The sequence below is a fragment of the Mustela lutreola genome, chromosome 11 (genome assembly GCF_030435805.1).
Source record: "Mustela lutreola isolate mMusLut2 chromosome 11, mMusLut2.pri, whole genome shotgun sequence".
NCBI classification, from domain to species: Eukaryota; Metazoa; Chordata; class Mammalia; order Carnivora; family Mustelidae; genus Mustela; species Mustela lutreola.
Window position 1 is genome coordinate 60,649,398 of NC_081300.1, and position 22,553 is coordinate 60,671,950.

Genomic DNA, 22,553 nt, shown 5'->3' on the forward strand with positions numbered 1-22,553 from the left:
TATATTATTCTTTAGACTAGAAGTGTGTTCTTTCTAGCTTTTTATAATTAAAATAGCAAAAGAAAAGAGATTTAAGGAGGTGAATTTCCTCTGGGCATCTAGTATGAAGATTCCTCAGAAAGTTGAAAATAGAGCTACCCTACGACCCAGCAATTGCACTACTGGGTATTTACCCAAAGATACAAATGCAGTGATCTGAAGGGGCACGTGCACCCCAGTGTTTATAGCAGCAATGTCCACAATAGCCAAACTATGGAAAGAGCCTCAATGTCCATCAACAGATGAATAGATAAAGAAGATGTGGTGTGTGTACACACACACACACAGGAATACTATGCAGCCATCAAAACCCCCGAAATCTTGCCACTTGCAATGACATGAATGGAACTAGAGGGTATTATGCTAAGTGAAGTAAGTCAGAGAAACAAGACAGAGGATCATAGGGGAAGGGAGGGGAAAAATGAAACAAGACAAAACCAGAGGGGGAGATAAACTATTAGAGACTCTTAATCTCAGGAAATAAACTGAGGGTTGCTGGAGTGGAGGGGGGTTAGTGGGATGGAGTGGCTGGGTGATGGACATTGGTGAGTGCTGTGAATTGTTTAAGACTGATGAATTACACACATGTACCCCAAAGACAAATAATACTTTAAATGTTAATTTTAATTTCCAATGGTCTCTAGCTCTTCTAGGACCCAAACAACAGAAAGCAAGACAAACAGTATGGGTACAGTAGAAGATGGGTGGTCTTTGGCAAGATGAAAATATTTCTTTTTTTCTTGATTCCTATGGCTACTATTAAAGTTGATTACAGTAGGTCTCTCAACTGTTATTTCTGCTCCAGTTTCTTCCTCATTTGGTTTATCTTTTCACTCCCTCTCGGTGGGTTCCCAGTGTCTCTGCTGTGGCCAGCAAACTGAAGTGCTCGTATTTCTGGGGGACCTCTGGTCCAACAGTACAGCAATATGCCAGGGAGCATTTACAACAACATATAAATATGACATTTCCTGGAGTGAATTTTACTCAAAGGTAATGTAATGGATGCTGTGGTCAGTTGCCCAGGTCCACACCCTGCACCCCCCTGAGGTATGAAGTTCTCTCTTTCACTGGCTGCTGGAGGTGTTGTCTGCCAAGGGGTCATAACCTAATCCTGCTCCAGGAGCTGTGTTCAGCGCCTGGAGCAAGGAGCTGCTTTGCCACGGGTGTGCCCGTCCCTGGGGTAGCCCATACCCAATCATCAGTCTGTGTGGAAGTACACAGGTCAGGCCCCCTTGCCTCCCTTGGGACAACCCTGAAGGGCCATCGCAACTTCTGAGCTCTGTGTGGGATTGGCTGAGGCCTGCTGTTCCGGCACCATAGTTCAGCTTTTCCTCCCTTACAGGTGTTCCCCAAAGCAATTCCCAGTAAGACCTCCTGAATTCATATTTTACCCCTCAGAATCCATTTCCTGCAGGAACTCAATCCACACAAGGAATGCTTTTAAAATATTATAACAGATGCAGACATGGAACAAAATTTACATGGATTTTAAAGGTAAAAGGCATGGCTTCAAAGACCTTTTGACTTGCACTGAACAATATATCCCTCAGTAGGCATCTGTTGTTTTGTCTAGAAACCTTTTCCCTCTTCCTGCTTTCCACTGGGGAAGACAACCCTACGGTCTGAGTAGGGCTAACCCCATGCCTGGCACACCTCATCGCCTACTCAGAAGGGTGACCACACAGCCTCCACCAGCCAGTGGGGCCCATTTTCCTGACCACAGTGACTGGTTCTTGAACAAGTACATGACTGAATTTTCCTCCAAAATACCTTTGCTCCAATTATGAGAAACGACTTTCTGCTGGAGTTATTGAACTTAGAGAATGTGAGGTTTAAGCTACAGACTGTCATCTTATGTGCCTTTTAGCAAAAGCCCATCCTGAGGAGTGAGAGGGAGAAAGGCAGCCCTGATTACAGGTTTTGAGACACTGGATCCAGCTGTGTATACCCTTAGACTTACCATTTATGTGAGTCAGTAAATTTTCCAGCCATTCTATGATTGCTAATTTGAGTGGATTTCTGTTACTTGCAACTGAAAGAGTTATGATTTAATATGTTTCCTTATCCAGAAATATGAGTTCATGCTTCTGTATCTTAGGAGTACTCTGGTCAAATAATATGAGAAACACATGGGTCCTTTCCCAACCAACCTTAATTTTTGTGTTCACCAACAAAAGCCTGACTAAATGTAATCCAGATGGTCTCACTGCCACACATTTATGCATCTCCACTTTGCCTCTGGGCTGTGATAAAATCCCTAACTCGCTGCTACTAAGAAAAACTATCCACTCTGTATAATACTAAAGATAGTTTAAATGAATAGTCCAAGAGTTTCTTGTTTTCTGAATAAAAGTAGCAAAAACTAGTGCTGACAGCTTCCCAGCTGTGTGACTTTATGCAAGTCATTTAACTTCTCTAATCTTCGGCTTGTTTTCCCATCTGTAAAATGCAGATACTAATAACCACTTTTTGGACTTTGTTAATATTGCATGAAATAATATGGAAGAAATATTGAATGTAGCCTGGCTCATGTTTAGCATTTAGTAAGTATTTGTCATTATAAGCCAATAAATATCTGTGAGGATCTGAATGAGAATACTTTTACTCCACCACAAAAACATTTTATTCTTTTACTAAATGAGACCTTTCCCTAGTTGCTTCACAAAATCAAAATCTTGACTCACAAATAAATCAAATAAAATAGTTGAGAATCTGTGAATATTATAGTTGAATAAGCCTGAACAGATGTGCAACTAGAAATCTCAGGTTTTCTAGTTAGCAGAAAAAATAAATGAGTAATATGAAAGTAAATTACATACTTTTCTAGTTTTAGTGGCAAGCTTCTGTCAATTATATTCTAGTTTCTGAATAAATTAATTTGCATGTACAAATGTAATAACAGATGCCGACTTGTGCTTGGAATATGGTGAGAAAATTCTAAGTGAGCACCCACATGGCAATTAACTCTGCATATCTGACATAACCATTCTCAAACTAGCAATTAGAAGTGCTCCATGCCAACACTTTCTGTTTCTGGCATCTTAAAAAATAAACAAATAAAATCTACTCTCTGAGTCACAAGCATATCAAATGCTCAAAGAATAATATTAATTCAATTGTGTAGATTCAACATCAGCTCACATATAAATGCCCACCCTTATAAATATAGTCATGAAGGTGTGTGGGTAGCTCAGTCAGTTAAGCATCTGCCCTCAGCTCAGGTCATGATCCCAGAGTCCTGGGATCCCAGAGTCCTGGGATCCCAGAGTCCCAGCACCAGAGGGTGCTGGGATCAAGTTCCACATTAGGTTTCCTGCTCAATGGGGAGCCTGCTTCTCCCTCTCCCTCTGCCTGCCATTCACCCTGCTTGTGCCTGCTTGCTGTCAAGTAAATAAAATATTAAAAATATATATATATATATTTATAAATATGTTAATAATAACATTGCCATGATGACCATTTTCCTTCATACTGTTAACCACTAAAAACTATTTATTATAAAAAGTAACATAAAAAAAAAACTATTTATCATTTATTGATATTCCTCTATGTACTTAGTACATGTTTTTAGTTAGAAACTTCTAAAAGTGTAAAAAGGAATATGTTTTAGTAATTCCTTAAACCTTTTTTTACTCAATATACACTAATATGCTTTCAAAGAAATTACTATTAAATTCATTTCCAAAAAAAAAAAAAAAAAAAAAATTCATTTCCCAAGTGACAAAATCACTAATCCAAATGTTGCTTATAATAAATAGAACATGTATACCAACCACAAAGATTAAGAGCCATGACGTCCTTTCTGAGATATTTTTACCACAGAGAAAAGCAAGAAAAGGGATTTTATCTATTTGCCAGCCCAAAAGTAATATTTTGAAAATTAGGTTATAAAAAAACTTCCAGGGAACTATAGCAGTTCTTCTAATAACTGAAAGCCTCCTATGTATATTAAAGAGTTAATGGGTAATTACTAAAGATATGATTTATATTTTCATCAAGTTTTTAAAAAAATATTTTATTTATTTATTTGACGAGAGAGATAGCGAAAGCAGGAACACAAGTAGGGGGAGTGGGAGAGGCAGAAGCAGGCTTCCCACAGAGCAGGGAGCCTGATATTGGGCTGGATCCCAGGACTCTGGAATCAGGACCTGAGATGAAGGCAGATGCTTAATGACTGAGTCACTCAGGCACCCTAATTTCATCAAGTTTTATGGCACTTTCTTAAGGATTTAACACACTCTTCTACCTGAGGTGTATGATAGGGAGAAGATAACTACCACAAAAGTAGAGAACGTCAGCATTTTACTTAATTAAATAATGTAAAATGTTAAGATACTAAACTGTAAGTTGATCATTTCTGTAAAACTGAAATTCTGAAGAAATTAGAAAAACTATACAGTCATCAAAATGTAGGAAATTATTTCTAGGTTCTATGAAAAGAGTATCATTCTTATATTCCAATATTTTTGTTAACACACACACAGACACACACATGCATCTACACATGTACACACATAGGCTGAGGATTTAATGACCATACACCCCAAGTAGCTGGACTCACAGTATCTCTCTATATAATCACCCTTTCAGTGCAACCACTCTGGAAAATAGCATGGAGTTTCCTCAAAAAGTTGAAAATAGGGGCGCCTGGGTGGCTCAGTGGATTAAGCCGCTGCCTTCGGATCAGGTCACGATCTCAGTGTCCTGGGATCGAGCCCCGCATCGGGCTCTCTGCTCAGCGGGGAGCCTGCTTCCCCCCCCACCGTCTCTGCCTGCCTCTCTGCCTACTTGTGATCTCTCTGTCAAATAAAATAAATAAAATCTTAAAAAAAAAAAAGTTGAAAATAGAGCTACCCTATGACCCAACAATTGCACTACTGCGTATTTACCCTAAAGATACAAACACAGTGATCCGAAGGGGCACGTGCGCCCGAATGTTTATAGCAGCAATGTCCACAATAGCCAAACTATGGAAAGAAACTAGATGTCCCTCAACAGATAAATGGATAAAGAAGATGTGTGTATACACACACACACACACACACACACACACACACACATCGGAATACTATGCAGCCATCAAAAGAAATGAAATCTTGCCATTTGCAATGATGTGGATGGAACTAGAGGGTATTATGCTTAGTGAAATAAGTCAGTGGGAGAAAGACAACTATCATATGATCTCCCTGATATGAAGAAGTGGAGATGCAACATGGGGGGTTTGGGGGGTAGGAAAAGAATAAATGAAACAAGCTGGGATCAGGAGGGAGACACACCATAAGAGACTCTTAATCTCACAAAACAAACTGAGGGTTGCCGGGGTAGGCAGGTAGGGAGAGGGTGCTGGGGTTATGGACACTGGGGAGGGTATGTGCTATGGTGAGTGCTGTGAAGTGTGTAAACCTGGCGACTCACAGACCTGTCCCCCTGGGGCTAATAATACATTATATGTTTATAAAAAAATAAAAAAATATTAAAAAAATAATCACCCTTTCAGTTTTTATACTCATTAAATCTTCACACCTAAAGAAATGCAGGGATAATCATAAAATGATCATTAAAAATCACAGACAATATCTGCAAATTATATCACAAAAAGCTATTTTCTTAAGAAATATAAATAAAGGGATGTGGGGGGGGGCTCAGTCAGTTACTTAACTTTCTCATATTCTCAGGTCTCATATTTGGCTCAGGTCATGATCCTAGGATCTCGAAATCCAGCCTCCCATCTTTGTAGGGCTCCATGCTAAGTGGTGAGTCTGCTTCTCCCTTGCCTTCTGCCCCTTCCCCCACTTGTGCTGTGGTGAGCACTCTCTCTTTCAAATAAATATATAAAGTCTTTAAAAAAATACAAATCAACAAGTGAAGACCAATACTCCATTAGAAAAAAGAGCAAAGGATATGAATTAGGTAACTGATAAATACAAATGCCTGCTAAGCAGATAAAAAGGTACCTAATCTCGTTCACTCATAATAAGGAGAATGTAAACTAAAACTATGGAATACAAATTTTCACCTATCATTTAGAAAACACATCGTGTCGGAAAACAGAAAATCTTACACAATGCTAAGGAAAGTGTGAATTGGTAAAACACTACTGAAGACAATTTCATACTTTATGAAAATTATAAATGCATACTTCCTTGGAACCAGCAATTCTAATTTTCCCACATATAAGATTATGAAAAACAGGTTTAGAACTTTCCATTGCAGCATTATTTGTAATAGCAAAAAATTGGAAGTAATCTAGTAATTGTCAATGAAGGGCTGATTAAATCAATCAGAGTATATCCACACAACAGAATATTATGAAGACATAAAAGATATAAACACTATGTACAGATATGAAATGATCTCCATGATATATTATTAATTGAAAAAGGAAAGTTCAGAACAGCATAAAGAAGGAAGAAAAAATATTATATTTTTGTTAGTTATGGATAAAATATCTCCGAAAGGACGAAGAAGAAATAACAGTATATGTTGTCTATGGAACAGGGACTGTGTGGCCAGGAGGCGGAAGCAGAAGGGTATAATTTACTATTTTTGAAGAAACAGTACTCCTGGAGTGTTTCAACCTTGTAAATTTTTTTTGTTAAAATAAAGTAAATTAAATTGAAGAATTTACAGGACAAGTAAAGATTCTTTTGCAATATTTTAAGAAGGGAGAAGTGATAACAGCATAGACACCCAGGGGAGAGAGGGTAATTTAATTACTTCTGATAAGGTAAGTGCTTTGCACACTTACTAACATTCACAAAATAATAAATCAGTCAAAAAGAGACAGACATTGACACGGGCCCTGAAAAGTTAATAATGGATGATCTCATTAAAATGAACAAATGGCAACCTTACAGACAGACATCTGGTGGTAGTCCTTTCTTTCAAAACAGGGTATGTTCACCACTTGGAAAAACATAAATCCATTTTAGCTGTAGGGAGGAATTTCCAGCTAACTTAAATGCTCCAGTTTTATTATTGGAGGTGTTGTGAGCAGGCATGAAGAGAATAAAAGGGAGAGAATATGAGAAAGCAGATTAAAATAGACTTCAATATGTGAATGAGACAGAGGTCTTGTGGCTTTATCTTTGTGAGTTTAGTCAAGCAGAATAAATTCGGAAGTCATGTCACATGCACCTGCCTAAATGTAACTGAATGAAGTCACTGGCAATGGTATGACACAGGTGGATCTGATTATTGGCTTCTAAGAGATGGTGGGTGGGAAATATTTGTTTTTTTTCTTTTTTCCAACCAGTTTCAGGTAATAAAATATGGTTATTTGATTTTTTCAAAAAGATAAGAAATATTTGACAACAGTAGTCAATTCCAAAAACATTGTTTTCCCCCCAGCAACAAGAAACTTTATAGATATGTGTGTATGTGCATTTGCATGCATGTGTGTACATAATATTCCATTTTAGGTAAAATATTTGGTAATAATCTTACCTAAGATAAACTGAGCTCAAAGATTTCATCATGAAATTTTGATTTCTTATATAGGACTAATAATAATAGGACACTTAATGAAGGGTCACAGTAGTAGTTGTTGATTATGTAGTATAAAAACACTCATATAATGTTGTGAAGATTTATAATGAATCATGCTTATTTCCAATTCATTTCCTTACCCTGTAATTCTGGTATCTAGTCAAATATTAAACTGGCTTCAATCTAAGCATCTAAAGATCATCCTTTCATCACAGGATTTTTATTAAATTTAGGGTAAGATTTAACCATTCAGAAGAATTTGAATGACAAGTTTTAAAATAATGTCTAAGGATCACTTAAACATTCAGAAAATCAAGACAGTGGCATACTGCTACTATTTTTACCTTTTTTTTTTTTAAGAACTAGATCTCATTTTAAAAATTTTTTATTTTGGGAGAGAGACAGAAACAGAGAGACAGAAAGAGGCTTTGAGTTGGGAGGGGGTATGGAGGGAGAGAGGGAATCTTAAGCAGGTTCTACACCCATTGAGGCTCAATCTCACCACCCTGAGATCATGACCTGAGCCAAAATCAAGAGTTAACTGACTAAGCCACCCAGGTACCCCTGTATTTTAATTTTTCTAGACGTTTTTATTTTTGAGTATACTTGACACACAATGCTGTACTAGTGTTAGATGCACCATTTTGTTATTTGACAAGTTTATATATTACACTATGCTCACAAGTGTGGCTCCCCTATGTGCCCTCACATCATTATTAAAATATCATTGACTATATTTCTTATTCTGTGCCTTTTACTCTGGTGCCTTATCCATTTTGTAACTGTAAGCTTGTATCTCTCACACACCTATACCCATTTTACCCAACCCCTCACCTTCCTCCCTCCCCTCTGGCAACCATCAGTTTGTTCTCTGTATTTATAGGTCTGATTTTGCTTTTTGTTTATTTGTTTTTTTTTTTTTTACATTCCACTTATGAGAGGAATCATATAGTATGTATTTCTCAGTGTGAATCATTTCACTTAGCATAATGCCTTCTAAGTCCATCTATGCTGTTGCAAATGGCAAGATCTCATCCTTTAATATGGTTGCATAATATTCTATACCTTGACTATGGTAAATAACACTACAATAAACATAGGAGTGCATATATTTTTTTGAAATAAGTGTTTTCATTTTCTTTGGGTAAATACCCTGTAGTGGAACTACTAGATCATATGGTAATTCTATTTTTAATTTTTTGAGGAACTTCCATACTGTTTTCCACAGTAGCTGCAACAGTTTGCATTCCTGCCAACAGTGCCTAAGGGTTCCATTTTCTCTACATCCTTCCCAACACTTGCTATTTCTTTTCTTTTTTTTTTTTTTTTTTTTTTTACTTTAGCCATTCTGACAGGTGTGAGGTGATATCTCACTGCAGGTTTGATTTATATTTCCCTGATGATGAGTGATGTTGAGCATCTTATCTTTAACATGTCTCTGGGCCATATCTTCTTTGGAAAATGTCTATTCAGGCTATTTTTTTAATTGGATTATTTGGGTTTTTTGGGTGTTGAGTTGTAGAAGTTCCTTACATATTTTGGATCTTAACCCCTTATTTGATATATAATTTGCAAATCTGTTCTCCCATTCACTAGATTGCCTTTTTATTTTACTGATGGCTTTGTCTGCTGTACAAAAAAATTTTTATTTTGATGTGGTCCCAATAGTTTATTTTTGCTTTTGTTTCCTTTAACTTAGGAAACATATCTAGAAAATATGGCTATAGCTGATGTCAGAGAAATTACTGCCTGTATACTCTAAGATTCTTACTGTTTTGAGTCTCACATTTAGGTCACTTTTTTTTTTTTTAAGATTATTTATTTATTTATTTGACAGATTGAGAGAGAGAGAGAGAGAGATATCACAAGTGGGCAGAGAGGCAAGCAGAGAGAGAGGGGGAAGCAGGCTCCTGCTTAGCAGAGAGCCCAATGCGGGGCTCAAATCTAGGACCCTGGGATCATGACCTGAGCCGAAGGCAGAGGTTTTGACCCACTGAGCCACCCAGGCGCCTCTAGGTCACTTTTTATTTTATTTATTTTAGAGAGCAAGAGAGTATGGGGAGAAGGGTAAAGGGAGAGGATGAGAGGGACAAGCAGACCCCTTACCCAGCACAGAGCCCAACACAGGGCTTGATCCCAGGACCCCAAGATCATGACCCGAGCCAGAACCAAGAATCAGATGCTTAACTAAATGAGCCACCTAGGTGCTCCTCACATTTAGGTCTTTAATCCATTTTTGAGTTTTCTCTGTGTGTGTGTGTGTGTGTGTGTGTGTGTGTGTATGGTGTTAGAAAGTGGTCCAGTTTCATCCTTCTACATGTAGCTGTCCAGTTTTCCCTACACTATTTGTTGAAAAGACTGTCTTTTCCCCATTGTGTACATTTTCTTCCTTTGTCATAGATTAACTGACCATATAGTCATGAGTTTATTTCTGGGCTCTCTATTCTACTCCATTGATCTGTGTGTCTATATTTGTGTCAGTTATCAAACTGTTTTAATTACAACAACTTTGTAGGACATCTTGAAATCTGGGGTTGTGATACTTCTGACTTTGTTCTTTCTCAGGATTGCTTTTTGTTAGCCGGGGTCTTTTGTGGATCCATACAAATTTTAGGATTATTTATTCTAGTTTTGTGAAGAACACTGTAGGTATTTTGATAGGATTTCACTGAATTTGTAGATTGCCTTGGGTTATATGGCTATTTTAACAATATTAACTCTTCTAATCCGTAAGCATTTAGTATCTTCCCATTTATTTGCATCTTTAGTTTCTTTCATCAGTGTTTTAGATTTTTCACCTCTTTGGATATAGGTTTATTCCCTGGTATTCTGTTCTTTTTGGTGTAATTGTAACATGTTTTTAAAATTTCTCTTTCTGCTACTTCATTATTAGTGTATAGAAACAATACTGATGTCTGGGTATTCTGTATCTTGCTACTTAACTGAATTTATTACTTCTAGTAGTTTCTAGATGGAGTGTTTAGGGTTTTCTATGTATAGTATCATGTCTTCTGCAAACAATGAAAGTAGATTTTACAATTACTATAAACTCTTGTTGGATTGCTTCCTTTATCATTACATGTGTATTCCTTCTTTGTCTTATTTTGGTCTTTGTTTTAAAATCCATTTTATCTGATATAAATATTGCTACCCTGGCTTTTTTCACTTCCATTTGCATGGTGAGTGTTTATCTATTCCTTTACTTTCAGTCTATACATGTCTTTAGGTCTGAGGTAAGTCTCTTGTAGGCAGCATATAGATGGATCTTGGTTTTATTTATTTTTTATCTGTTCTGCCACCTTATGTCTTTTGATTGGAGCACTTAGGGATTTTATACTTAATTATAGATATATATGTATTTATTGCCATTTTTACATAGTTCTCTGGTTGTTTGTATAGTTCTGCTTGTTCCTTTCCTCTTCTCTTTTGCTCTCTTTCTGATTGACGAGTTTCTACAGTGTTCTGTTTGTCTTTCTATTTTTTGTCTATCTAGCATAGGTTTTGAGTTTGTTACCATGAAGCTCATACATAACAACCTAAGGAAACAGCAATCTATATTAATTTGATGGTTATTTTTGTTCAAACACATTCTTGAAAAACAGAGAAAAAAATCTTTTTCCCCCTTCCCTTCTCTTTTTATTCCTTTTTCCATGTTATCGTATTTTATATCTTTTTATTCATAATTTTCTCATGTCTAATTACAGCTATCTCCTTTACACTTGAAGGAGTTCCTTTAACATTTCTTTTAAGTCTTGTTTGGTGGTGATAAACTTTATCTTTTGTTTGCCTGGGAAATTATCTCTCCTTCAAATCTGAATGATAACCTCGCAGTATTCTTGGTTGTAGAGGATTCCCTTCTGGCCTGCCCTTTCTGCTGAAAAATCAGCTGATAAGATAGCTTTATAGGTTTTCCCTTGCAGGTAACTTTTTGTTTTCTCTCTGGCTACTTTTAAGATTCTTTCTTTAACCTCTGACATTTTAATTATGCGCACAGCAACTATGTGCCGTGATGTGGCTTCCTTGGGTTCATCTTGTTTGGAACTCTCTATGTTTCTTGGACTTGGATATCTTGGCATAATGCTACTTTTATTTTATTGTTTAAAAGATTTTTATTTATTTATTTGAGACAGTGAGCAAGTGAGAGAGAGAGCATGAGGAGGGGGAGAGGGAGAAGAAGACTCCCTATTGAGCAGGAAGTTTGATATGGGCCTCTTAATCCCAGGACTCTGAGATCATGAGCTGGGCCAAAGGCAGAGGCTAAACCAACTGAGCCACCCAGGTGCCTCTATTTTTTTTTTTTTAATTCTTTATTTAAAACCAATTTAGATCACATATACTGTATTATTAATTTCAGGAGTAGAATTTAATGATTCACCAGTTTAGGCATAATGCTAATTTAAAACAGTTGTAGCTATTTGCATTGGCACAGGAAATAAAATGTTTCCTTCCTTAGGTTAGGTGCTCTCCTTAGGTGCTTCCACAGTGGCCCTCATCACAGTCACCTTATGTCACCTTATGTTGGAATGGCTGCTCTTATACTGTTATTTCTACTTGAGTGTAACTTCTATGAGGACAGAAACCATGTTTATCTCATTCATTATTGTGTCCCCAATAAAAATGGAAGTAATAATGGCACTTTATACAGAGCTCATTGCGAGAACTACATGAATTAATGGACGTATAAATCTTAGAGCAGAATCTAACACAGAGTAAAGTATGGAATAAATGCTAGCTATTATTAACTACAGTGGCACCTATCACACAGGAGGCACATCAAGTATCTGTTGTATACATGAATGAATTTTGCCAACTGATTCTAGTTCTGAAATTGAGTGCTTCTTTACTCAAGAGCATTTGTGACAGTTAAGTATAGCTGTTATGTTCTCTCAAACTTTGACAAAACCACCCAGTGCCCTCACTGCTTCTCCCATGTTGAGGTTTATAGACACATCTTTCATATTTTCCTCACCTCCCATCTCAAGATCCATTTTTGTAGTTTGTCATTATTTCTAAAACATTAAAAAGTACACTAATCCCAATTCTTTGCATCACCATAAGCAGCTAATTCATTATAATTTATTATAACAGTAATTACAGTATACTATGATAAGTCCTAGTAGCAAAACCTGACCACTCTGTGAATGAATACAGAAAATAATATAGAAATTAAATCAGAAAAACCATTTCAGAATAGTAGACATTTGAGTTAGGTTGTAAGAATAAGTAAGCATTTTCTAAGTGAAAGAAGAGGGGAAAGAGGCAATTCAGGCAAATAAGGAGCCCCTGGGTGCTCAGGGACTGGAAGAGAGGGTGCATATGTGTACAGTGAATGAAGAGTCCAGAAAGTAAAATCAGGGCCTGATTGTGAATGCTTCCCTATGTCACTTTCTACCTACAAGTCTAAACTTTCTACCTACAAGTACCAAGTATCCAACAAGATCTCCACATAGGGGCATAATGCTGGTGGGCAGACTGCATATGAAAAGAGAAATAACATCAGGAGGTGCTGCCATGGCCCAGGCACTGCTTTGTGCCTACAGAGGAAGGCACAAAGCAGTGAGAACATGAAGGAGGCTCTGCATTCTGGAGACAAGTCAAGAGTGTCAGGGGACCAAGATTCAAGATAGCTGGCATGAAAGAAGATCTACGGTAGCTGAACCACAGGTTCTCTAATTCATTCAACACTGATCAACTATTTACAGAGGCCCTTTTATACTGGGATACAGCAGTGAATTAGAGAAAAAAGGTCTCTGCCCTTGGTGAGATAATTTTCTAGTTGGCAGACACCAATGAGTAAGAAAACTGTGATAGCTGTGAGGAAGGAAATAAACAGGATAACTGATTTTAAAGAAAAAGACTGAGTGTGATAAATATATATAAGAGTACAGAGAGGAGACCTGAGGCTACTTTCAGCTTAGGCCTGAAGGATGCAAATAAAAGACCATAATCAAAATGGTGAATGAAGACAAGATTTATAAGGGGAGTTTAAGATGTCAGTAAGAAACAAATTAAGCACCACATTTGAGAAGAGATGGAAGATCATTATAATCAGATAATCAGAAGATGATACCTGTAGAAGCTGCCTCTGAAGAAATCTAAGATGAGTTAACTATATAGACATCTTATCCCTTAAAGATCAAAATGTTTGGAATATTCTGCTTTAGTCCTTGGGTTGTTTATGTATATGACACAAGAAAGCGCAAGGGGAGAGAAAGTTTCATCACGTTGAGTATACAATTTCCTAAAAAACAGAAATTAAGACTTTATTTTTATTTTTTTTAGAGAGAAAGAAAAAGTGCATGCACATGAGAGTGGGGGTAGGAGCAGAGGGAGGAAGTAAAACAATCTTAAGCAGGCTCCATACCCAAAGGGGCTCGATCTCACCACCCAGAGATCATGACCTGAGCCAAAATAAAGAGTCGGATACTTAACCAACTGAGCCACCCAGGGGCCCCCAGAAATTACAGCTTTAAAGTCTATTTTAAATGCCTTCTAATATACGTTCTTACTGCAATAATATGAACATATAATGTTTCACAAATCTCAATTATTTTACTGTTTGTTCATTTATGACTAATATTGTATCAGGAATTTCTTCTTTACTGGGACTTTTTTTTTTACCATTCATTTTTATTTTTATTTATTAATTTTTTAATTTTTTAATTTATTTGACAGACAGAGATCACAAGCAGGCAGAGAGGCAGACAGAGAGATGGGGGAAGCAGGCTCCCCGCTAAGCAGAGAGCCCGATGCAGGGCTCGATCCCAGGACCCTGGGATCATAACCTGAGCCGAAGGCACAGGCTTTAACCCACTGAGACACCCAGGTGCGCCTTTAACATTCATTTTTAAATACAGAATTTTTAGTGGCTGCTGATATCAGTATAGTAGTAATGTCAATATTGAGCTTTCCTTTAAAATCTACAACACTGAATTGCTTTCCTACAGAATCCAACTCAAGTTTAAAACAGTATGAAATATATTATAAAATGGTAAATAAAAACTTCATAGCAAATTTTACTGGGCATACACTTAAAATGTTTGTCTGTATATTTTTTGCCTATACAATAAAACTGTTACAAAAATGAGAATGAATAAAACAAAAATTTAGTTCCATGAACTACTTTCTGCAGAAAAGTTTATGACTGGAGGAGTCTTAGCGTATCTAAATGCCCTCTCCTCCCTTTCTAAAGATAAGTGGAAAGAAATCTAGCAAAGGCTATGTGATGTAAGTCACATGAATAATGAGTGAAATAAAATGGTTCGCCAACCATACTGGGCTTTTAAAAAATGATCACTATTAATATAAATATTATAAATGTAAATTTTAAAGTGAGTTATTTGCTTAAAAAAAGGATTCTTCCATTAAAATACTCCTCTTTGTGCAATTTTTTATTAATTATTGCTATTGATGTATAATATGTTCTTTGCCCCAGGGGTACAGGTCTGTGAATCACCAGGTTTACACATTTCACAGCACTCACCATAGCACATACCGTCCCCAATGTATATAACCCAACCACTCTCTCAATACCTCCCACCTCCCAGCAACCTACTCCTTTTATATACTATAGTTTTCTGATACACCAGCTTTTTCCTTTTCTACTACAGTAAATAAAATTATACCACTACTGTGAAACAATGTATTTACTGCAGAATTGGGGTGCGGGGTCAAGCATGCTACACACTCTCAACCAAAAGGCAATGATGGTTAGAACATGTTAGGAACATACTGGAATAAAATCAACTGACTTCTACTAATCTTAAAATTATTTTATTTCAGTCTTGACATTTCTATGATGCTCCTGTCTTTTCCCATCTCCCATCTTCATATTATTTGTACCTAAACTTAACATGATACCTTCCCCTCCTGCCATCCCTTTCCCATTTGTGTGCACGTGTAAGACAGACAGACAGACAAGACACACACACACACACAAACACACAAGTTCTTCTCTCCCAGCTCCAAAATTTTATTCTCTAGTTCCTACAAACTTCTTTCCAATCCCACTCAGAAGCCTGTATTAACGTATACATCTACATTTTCCTTCAGGAACTCCCTTCAACTTTGTTCTAATACTCTATGTGACTGTTCTTATAGGAAAACAGCAATTATACATTAGAACACCTTCACGGGGATGAAGATGGAAACGCTGGCATCAGAAGTTTGAGAGTTTATTTCTATGTTAGTCCCTAATCTCTCTAAGCCTCAGTTTGTCAAGCAGCAAAGTAGGAGTCACAGGATTACTCATGAGGATTAAATGGAGGAAGCAACAGAGGTCACTTTATAGCTGTAGGTATATAATACAGGAAAGCAGTAGGGATTATAGTTTGAGGAACTGATAATTTCAATCAATAATAATAACCAGGGACTGAAGATCAAACACTACCTAGAGAGCAATGGAATAAAGGACACTACCATTTATGTAACTTCCTTTTTTCCGATAAAAAGCTTACATTCGAAATTGCCAAGCTAAATTCTCCACTCCCCAGCATACATGCTCACCAGCCACATTTGCTGGTAGGGCTGGGGCGGTGGCAGGGTTGGGGCGGTGGCTGGTAGGGTTGGGGCGGTGGTAGGGCACAGGCTGTCTCTTCTTTCATACAACCTGATGCACTAAATGGATTGCTTAGCCAGTCCCTCCATCTATAATTACGTACAAGGATATCAAATTGCTTATGAGACACAGTAATACGTACTTACTTTCAAGGATATCAAATTGCCTTTGAGACACAGTTAACAGCAGGGCCTATCTAAAACTTTTCTATCATTCACAGAATAACCTTAATGGATCTCATTCATTGTTTAAGAAGGAAATCATCACATCATGTAAAGGTTAGAATGAAAATGAATTTGCTTTCTAAATAAATAGACGATGAACTACAAAGCCCTGTGCTTTGTAAAGTAAGCCAAGTCTAATAAACATAATTACTATGTCACAGAACAACTATAACACTTGGGAATAGATGATGGGTTTTACTTATATTTTAATAAACTGGCCAACTGAGTATAAGAAATTTAACGTGAAGTACTTTCAGTCGATGAAATCAGGATTATTAGCTACGGAGCTCAAATGTTTTGATACTAAGATTTTACCCTACTTTTATACACACACACATACACACACACGCATATACACATGCAGGTACAAGGCAGTGTGAAACATCACTGATGATCAGATAATCAATTTGTTAAATCAGAGGTTATCACTTTGAAAATTCTGCTTGATATATACCAACTCAAGGTACAGAAGAAATGCTGTCTGATTCTTAAAATGTATAGGCATACCCCAGAGATATTGTGGGTTTGGTTCCAGCCCACCACAATAAAGCAAATATCAAAGTGTGAGTCACATGAATATTTTTGAGTCACATGAATATTTTTCCTAGTACATACAAATGTTTATACTCTTTTCAGTCTATTAAGTGTGTAATAGTGTTATATCTAGAAAGACAATGGATATACATTGATTTAAAAATACTTTATTCTTAAAAAATGCTAAATATCATCTGAACTTTCAGCAAGTCATAATCTTTTTGTTGGCAGAGGGTCCTTCCCTTGCTGCTCTGGGCTGCTGACTGATCAGGGTGGTGACTGCTGAAGGCTGGGGTGGCTGTGACTATTTCTTAAAATAAGACAACACTAGAATTTGCTGCATCAAGTGACTGTTCCTTTCACAACTTCTCTGTAGTAAGTGATGCTGTTTGATAGCATTTTACTCGCAGTAGAACTTCTTTCCAAACTGGAGTCAGTCCTCTCAAACCCCATTGTTGCGTTATCAACGACGTTTATGTAATACTCTAAGTCCTTTGTTGTCATTTCAACAATATTCACAGCCAGGTATAGTTTCCATCGCAAAAAACCCCACTCTCTGTTATTATAATAGTGTTGTGTGGTGACAGATGGTCACTACATTTGTGGTGAGCAAAGCATAACATATACAGATGTCCAATCACTATGCTGTACCCTGAAACTAATGTAATATTGTGTGCCCTACTTCACTTAAGTAAAACAATTTTTTATAAACCACATCCTCTGTTTATTCATAAGAAGCAATTCCTCCCCCATTAAAGTTTCATTACAGTGAGATTACAGCAATTCAGTCACATTTTCAGGGCTCCACTTCCAATTCTAGTTCTCTTATTCCCACCGCATCTGTAGTTACTACTTCCACTGAAGTCCTGAACCCCTCAAAGTCATCCATGACAGCTGGAATCAACTTCTTCCAAACTCCTGGTAGTGTTGATGTTTTGACCTCTCCCCATGAATGTTTTTAATGGCATTTAGAATGGGGAATCCTTCCTAGAAGGTTTTCGATTGACTCTGTCCAGAGCCACAGGAGGCATCCCTATTTATTGTAGCTAGAGCCTTATAAAATGTATTTCTCAAGTAATAAGAAGACTTGAAAGTTAAAATTATTCCTTGATCTATGAGCTGCAAGGATAGATGTTGTGTTAGGAGGCATGAAAACAACATTAATCTCATTGGACATCTCTATCAAAGCTTTTGGGTGGCCAGTCAGGACACAGTAATATTTTGAAAGGAATCTTTTTTTTTTTTAAATAGGTCCTAACAGTGGGCTTAAAATATTTTGTCAACCATGCTGTAAACAGATATGTTGTTATTCAGGCTTCGTTGTTCCATTTATAAAGCACAGGCAGAGTAGATACAGAATAATTCTTACGGGCCCTAGGATTTTCACAGTGGTAAATGAGCACTGGCTTCAATGGAAAGTCATCAGCTGTATGAGCAATGAACAAGGAAGTCAGCCCGTCCTTTGAAGCTTTGAAGTCAGGCACTGATTTTTCTTCTCTAGCTGTGAAAGTCCTAGACGGCATCTTTCTCCAACAGAAGAACAACTATCTTAGCTAGACCTTCTAGGTAACTTGCTGTAGCTATAGCGACACTTGCTAGTTCAACTTCTACTTTTATGTTATGGAGATGGTTTCTTTCCGTAAACTTCATGAATCAATCTCTACTTGTTTCGAACTTTTCTTCTGCATCCTCTTCCCCTCTCTTAGCTTCAAAGAACTGAAAAGTTAGGGCCTGGCTCTGGATTAGGCTTTGGCTTTAGGGAATGTTGTTTGATCTACCCAGACCATTAAAACTTTCTCCATAACAGCATTTGCTTTCTTAATTAATATATATACACTGGAGTAGCATTTTCATTTCTTTTAAGAACTTTCCCTTTGCATTCACAACTTGGCTAACTGGTACAAGAGGCCTATCTTTTAGCTTATCTCAGCTTTTGATATGCCTCCCTCATTAAGCTTAATCATTTCTAGCTTTTTGATTTAAAGTGAGAACCATGCAACTTTCCCTTTCACTTGAACACTTACTGGCCCTTACAGGGTTATTTATTGGCCTAATGTCAATATTATTGTGTCTCAGGGAATAGGGATGCCCAAGGAGAGAGAAAGAGATGGGGAACAGCCAGTTGGTGGAATAGGCAGAATACACCTTTATCAATTAAGTTTGCTGTCTTATCTGGGCAGTTTGTGGTGCCCTAAAACAATTACAATAGTAACATTAATGATAACTCATCACAGATCACCATAGCAAATATGACAAGAATGAAAAATTCTGAAATACTGCAAGAACTACTAAATGTCACATGGAGACAAGAAGTGAGCAAATACTGTTGGAAAAATGTTATTGATAGACTTTCTTGACACAGGGTTGCCACAAATCTTTAACTTCTGAAAAATAAACAAAACCCACAGTATCTGTGAAATGCAATGAAGTATGCCTGTATAAAGTATTTTAAGATCTTTAGAAAAAAACATATTAACAGAGTATTTTACTATGAGTGTGAATTTAGTGCTCTTAAAATGGCCACCATACATACATGAACACATATGGAAATAATCGTAATTTGAAGAAAGCAACATACATTGCAGAGGGCAAAAAAATCCATCTGGACCACGATAACAGTTTACTTCCAAAACCTCATGGCTGACAAGCAATTTGTGTAATATAAAATCTGTAATTAAATGGTACAGAATGTTCTTAAGTGTCAGGATTTCCACATATATTTTAAAACTTACCTTATCAAGATTAGTAAATGAATTTTTATGTTCAATTTAAAGAATACCAAGAAACGCTCTCACCATTTTATGGACCTGAGAGGCCTGGTGGGAGGTAAAGAAAGGATAGAAGAGAAAGTTCTGACTTACAGGGTAGGAAAGCATGTTAGTCAAGGACTTGGTGAAGGCGCCTGGGCTAGGGATGCAGGTGTGGATGAGTATGGCTGGCCCAGAGGGGATGCTCAATTGCCTTGCCATTCCCTCACGAAAGCCAGGGTGCAGAACTCTGGCTGTGTACCAAGTCAAATGTGGGAGGGCAGTTTCACCTAGCCTATGAAAGCCTATGGTCACACATAGGGAGGGGCCTGGGCTGGACTCCTTGGGTCAGACCTATGATGACAAGAACCATTCATGGACAATTGTGAAAAATGAAACTGATGAAGAGGATTCACAATGATGAGGCGACTGGTGGGAGGCTACTGTAAAGATCCAGGTTGGACATGTGACCCGAACTCCTGATAAAGTGACTGAAAGTCCACCCAGGAAAGGAAGTACATCCAGGAAGGGCTGGGAGAAAAATGGGGGAGTCAAGAGACTGGAAGATGGTCTCAGATGGCAGTGAGGGCTAGAGCTCCGATGGGGCAGAGGTTACAGTTAGGAAGGGGGAATGAGAGTCCAGGATTTCCAAGGTAGAATAATCACAGGTGCTTACAAGGCCTTAAGTGTGTTCAGGTAAGCAGAGTAGTGAAGTAGAGGGGAAGTCAAGGATACAGATCTATAGTTTCTTTTATCAAAGAAATCACACAAGATGGTGGCAGATGACTGTTGGGTACACAACTAATGAATCGTTGAACACTACATCAAAAACTAATGATGTACTATAGGCTGGCTAATTGAACATAATAATAAAAAATAAGTTAATTAAAATAAATAATTAAAAATAAGTAATTATAACTTTATATAAATTATATAAATTTATATAAATTATATTATTATAATAATTATAAAATAAATAATGTTAAGCATGCAATTGGGGGAAAAAACCCCAAAACTTGGAGATATAAATATATTTTGAGATATTTAATGTATATTATATATAATGTATTATATATTATATATATTATATAATATATACATTATATATAATTTATACATTATATAAATATATATAAATATGCATTACCCTTATACATAATATATAATAATATATTATGTATATATGTATAATGATATATGGAAATATTTAAATGTATATTATACATTTTAACTATATTTTTAAATATATATTTTTCCTTTACAGAAAATCAGACAGTATATTAAAAGAACAATTTTCTATTCTGCCTAAATGTTTGGAAATGTATGTGTCAGAAATAATTGATCAATAAAATCTATACCAAACAGTCGGAAAAAAAATAACATAAGTGGACAGCACGGGTTTTCTGTTGTTTGGAAGCAGTAGAGGAGAGAGAGAATTTTACCAACCTTCATACCTACCAATCCCTGCAGGGCAGAGATAGGAAGCTATGCCAGAGAGCAGCTTCCCAAGAGAGGGAAACAGCAGAAAGCACTACCCTCAGGGAAGGGAGCATTCTGAGAAGAACCTGAGGGCCCTGAGGAGTCCTCTCAAAAAATGGAGCAGTTTCCAGAGAGAAAAATGGAAAAAGTAAGGAAACAGAGTAGGAGATGAGAAAACAGGACAGAACCAGAGTCTGCAGAGAGCTAAATCTGGGATGGTGCCAGAGGATGACGTGATGAGATGGGGCTGGAACGGGCTCAGGAGCCCCAGCCTCGGTCAGCGCCAGTCCAGTCTCTGTGGGTACTGCCGCACAGCCATCAGCCACTGTTGTTTTACTCTGCTTGTGAGATTTTTATTTAAATAAATTCTGAAAATGTTTAAATTTCTTTCATGGAATGTGTTTGACAAAGTTCTAATCGAGAGCAAAAAAAATTTTTTTTTTTAGCTTACTGGAACATAATAGAAAAAAACACTTATTAACATGATTCTTAAAGCTCAGAAGTATGCGTTAAAAGGACTTCAACAGTGCATTTAATTTACTCTATTAACCCCATAGGACTATACTTATACCCTAAAAATAACACTTGTTTCTCTGGAGAAGGCAATCTCAAACTTAACAAGCTGGGGAAGACAATGACAAGCTTTAAAGGTAATCTTTCCTACTAAACCTTAATTGAAGATGTACTTTTGGATGTTCACTCCGAAGCATTTAATTGGATCTTACATCCTCTGGTTCTGTCCAAGAGGAAAAGCTAGCCCATAGTGTATTTATAATTATTTATCAAATAACACATAGTTCACCCTTTCCCACCCTTGAAGGCTTTCATCTTGGTCTAACTCTATAAAACCTAAAAAAAAATAAACACAGCTTTTCATTGGCCTATAACAAAAAGACAAACTATGAGCAGCATCCAGCCTAGGACAGAAAAGGAATGCTCAGAGCTCTTATTCATACATATAAAATGGATTTCTTTAAGGTTGTTCTGGATGACACATCTGTCACTACCAGAGCAAATTAATTAGTCTTAGTAGGCTAGTATAGGTTAATATTTTCTTTATACTCTTACACATCCTACTGTATCCCTCCTCAAACTCTGTCATCGTAAGGTTTAAACTAGTGCTTCAGATAAATTCTGTACTTTAGTCCTAAAAGAAATGATAACCACCACCTATCATATACTGAGTTCCTACTATGTGCCAGATGCTATGCTGCTTTATATAGATCTCATGAATCTTCACAACCATCTGTATGATGTACAATATGGTGATTCAACATGTAAATAAATTAGAGTGTTTCTCTTTGGACTCTACACATAACAGTTTAACTCTCAGACACTGAAGAATAATAATGAAAGAAAATAGGAAAAATGAGATTATCAGCTATATTAATTCCAATCAGCTCCATTAAATATTTATCCAAATGCAACATAAAATATTTAAATTATCAAATGTGTAGTCTCCTTCCTGAGTCTTTATCCCTTCCC

The 22,553-nt window shown here is 36.9% G+C and overlaps 1 protein-coding gene across 4 annotated transcripts in view; it reads right to left on the reverse strand.

The window, feature by feature from the left end:
* Positions 1-22,553, reverse strand: part of SPIRE1 (spire type actin nucleation factor 1) — a 187,093-nt gene that overhangs the window by 69,287 nt on the left and 95,253 nt on the right. The gene's annotated exons all lie outside the window — the stretch shown is intronic.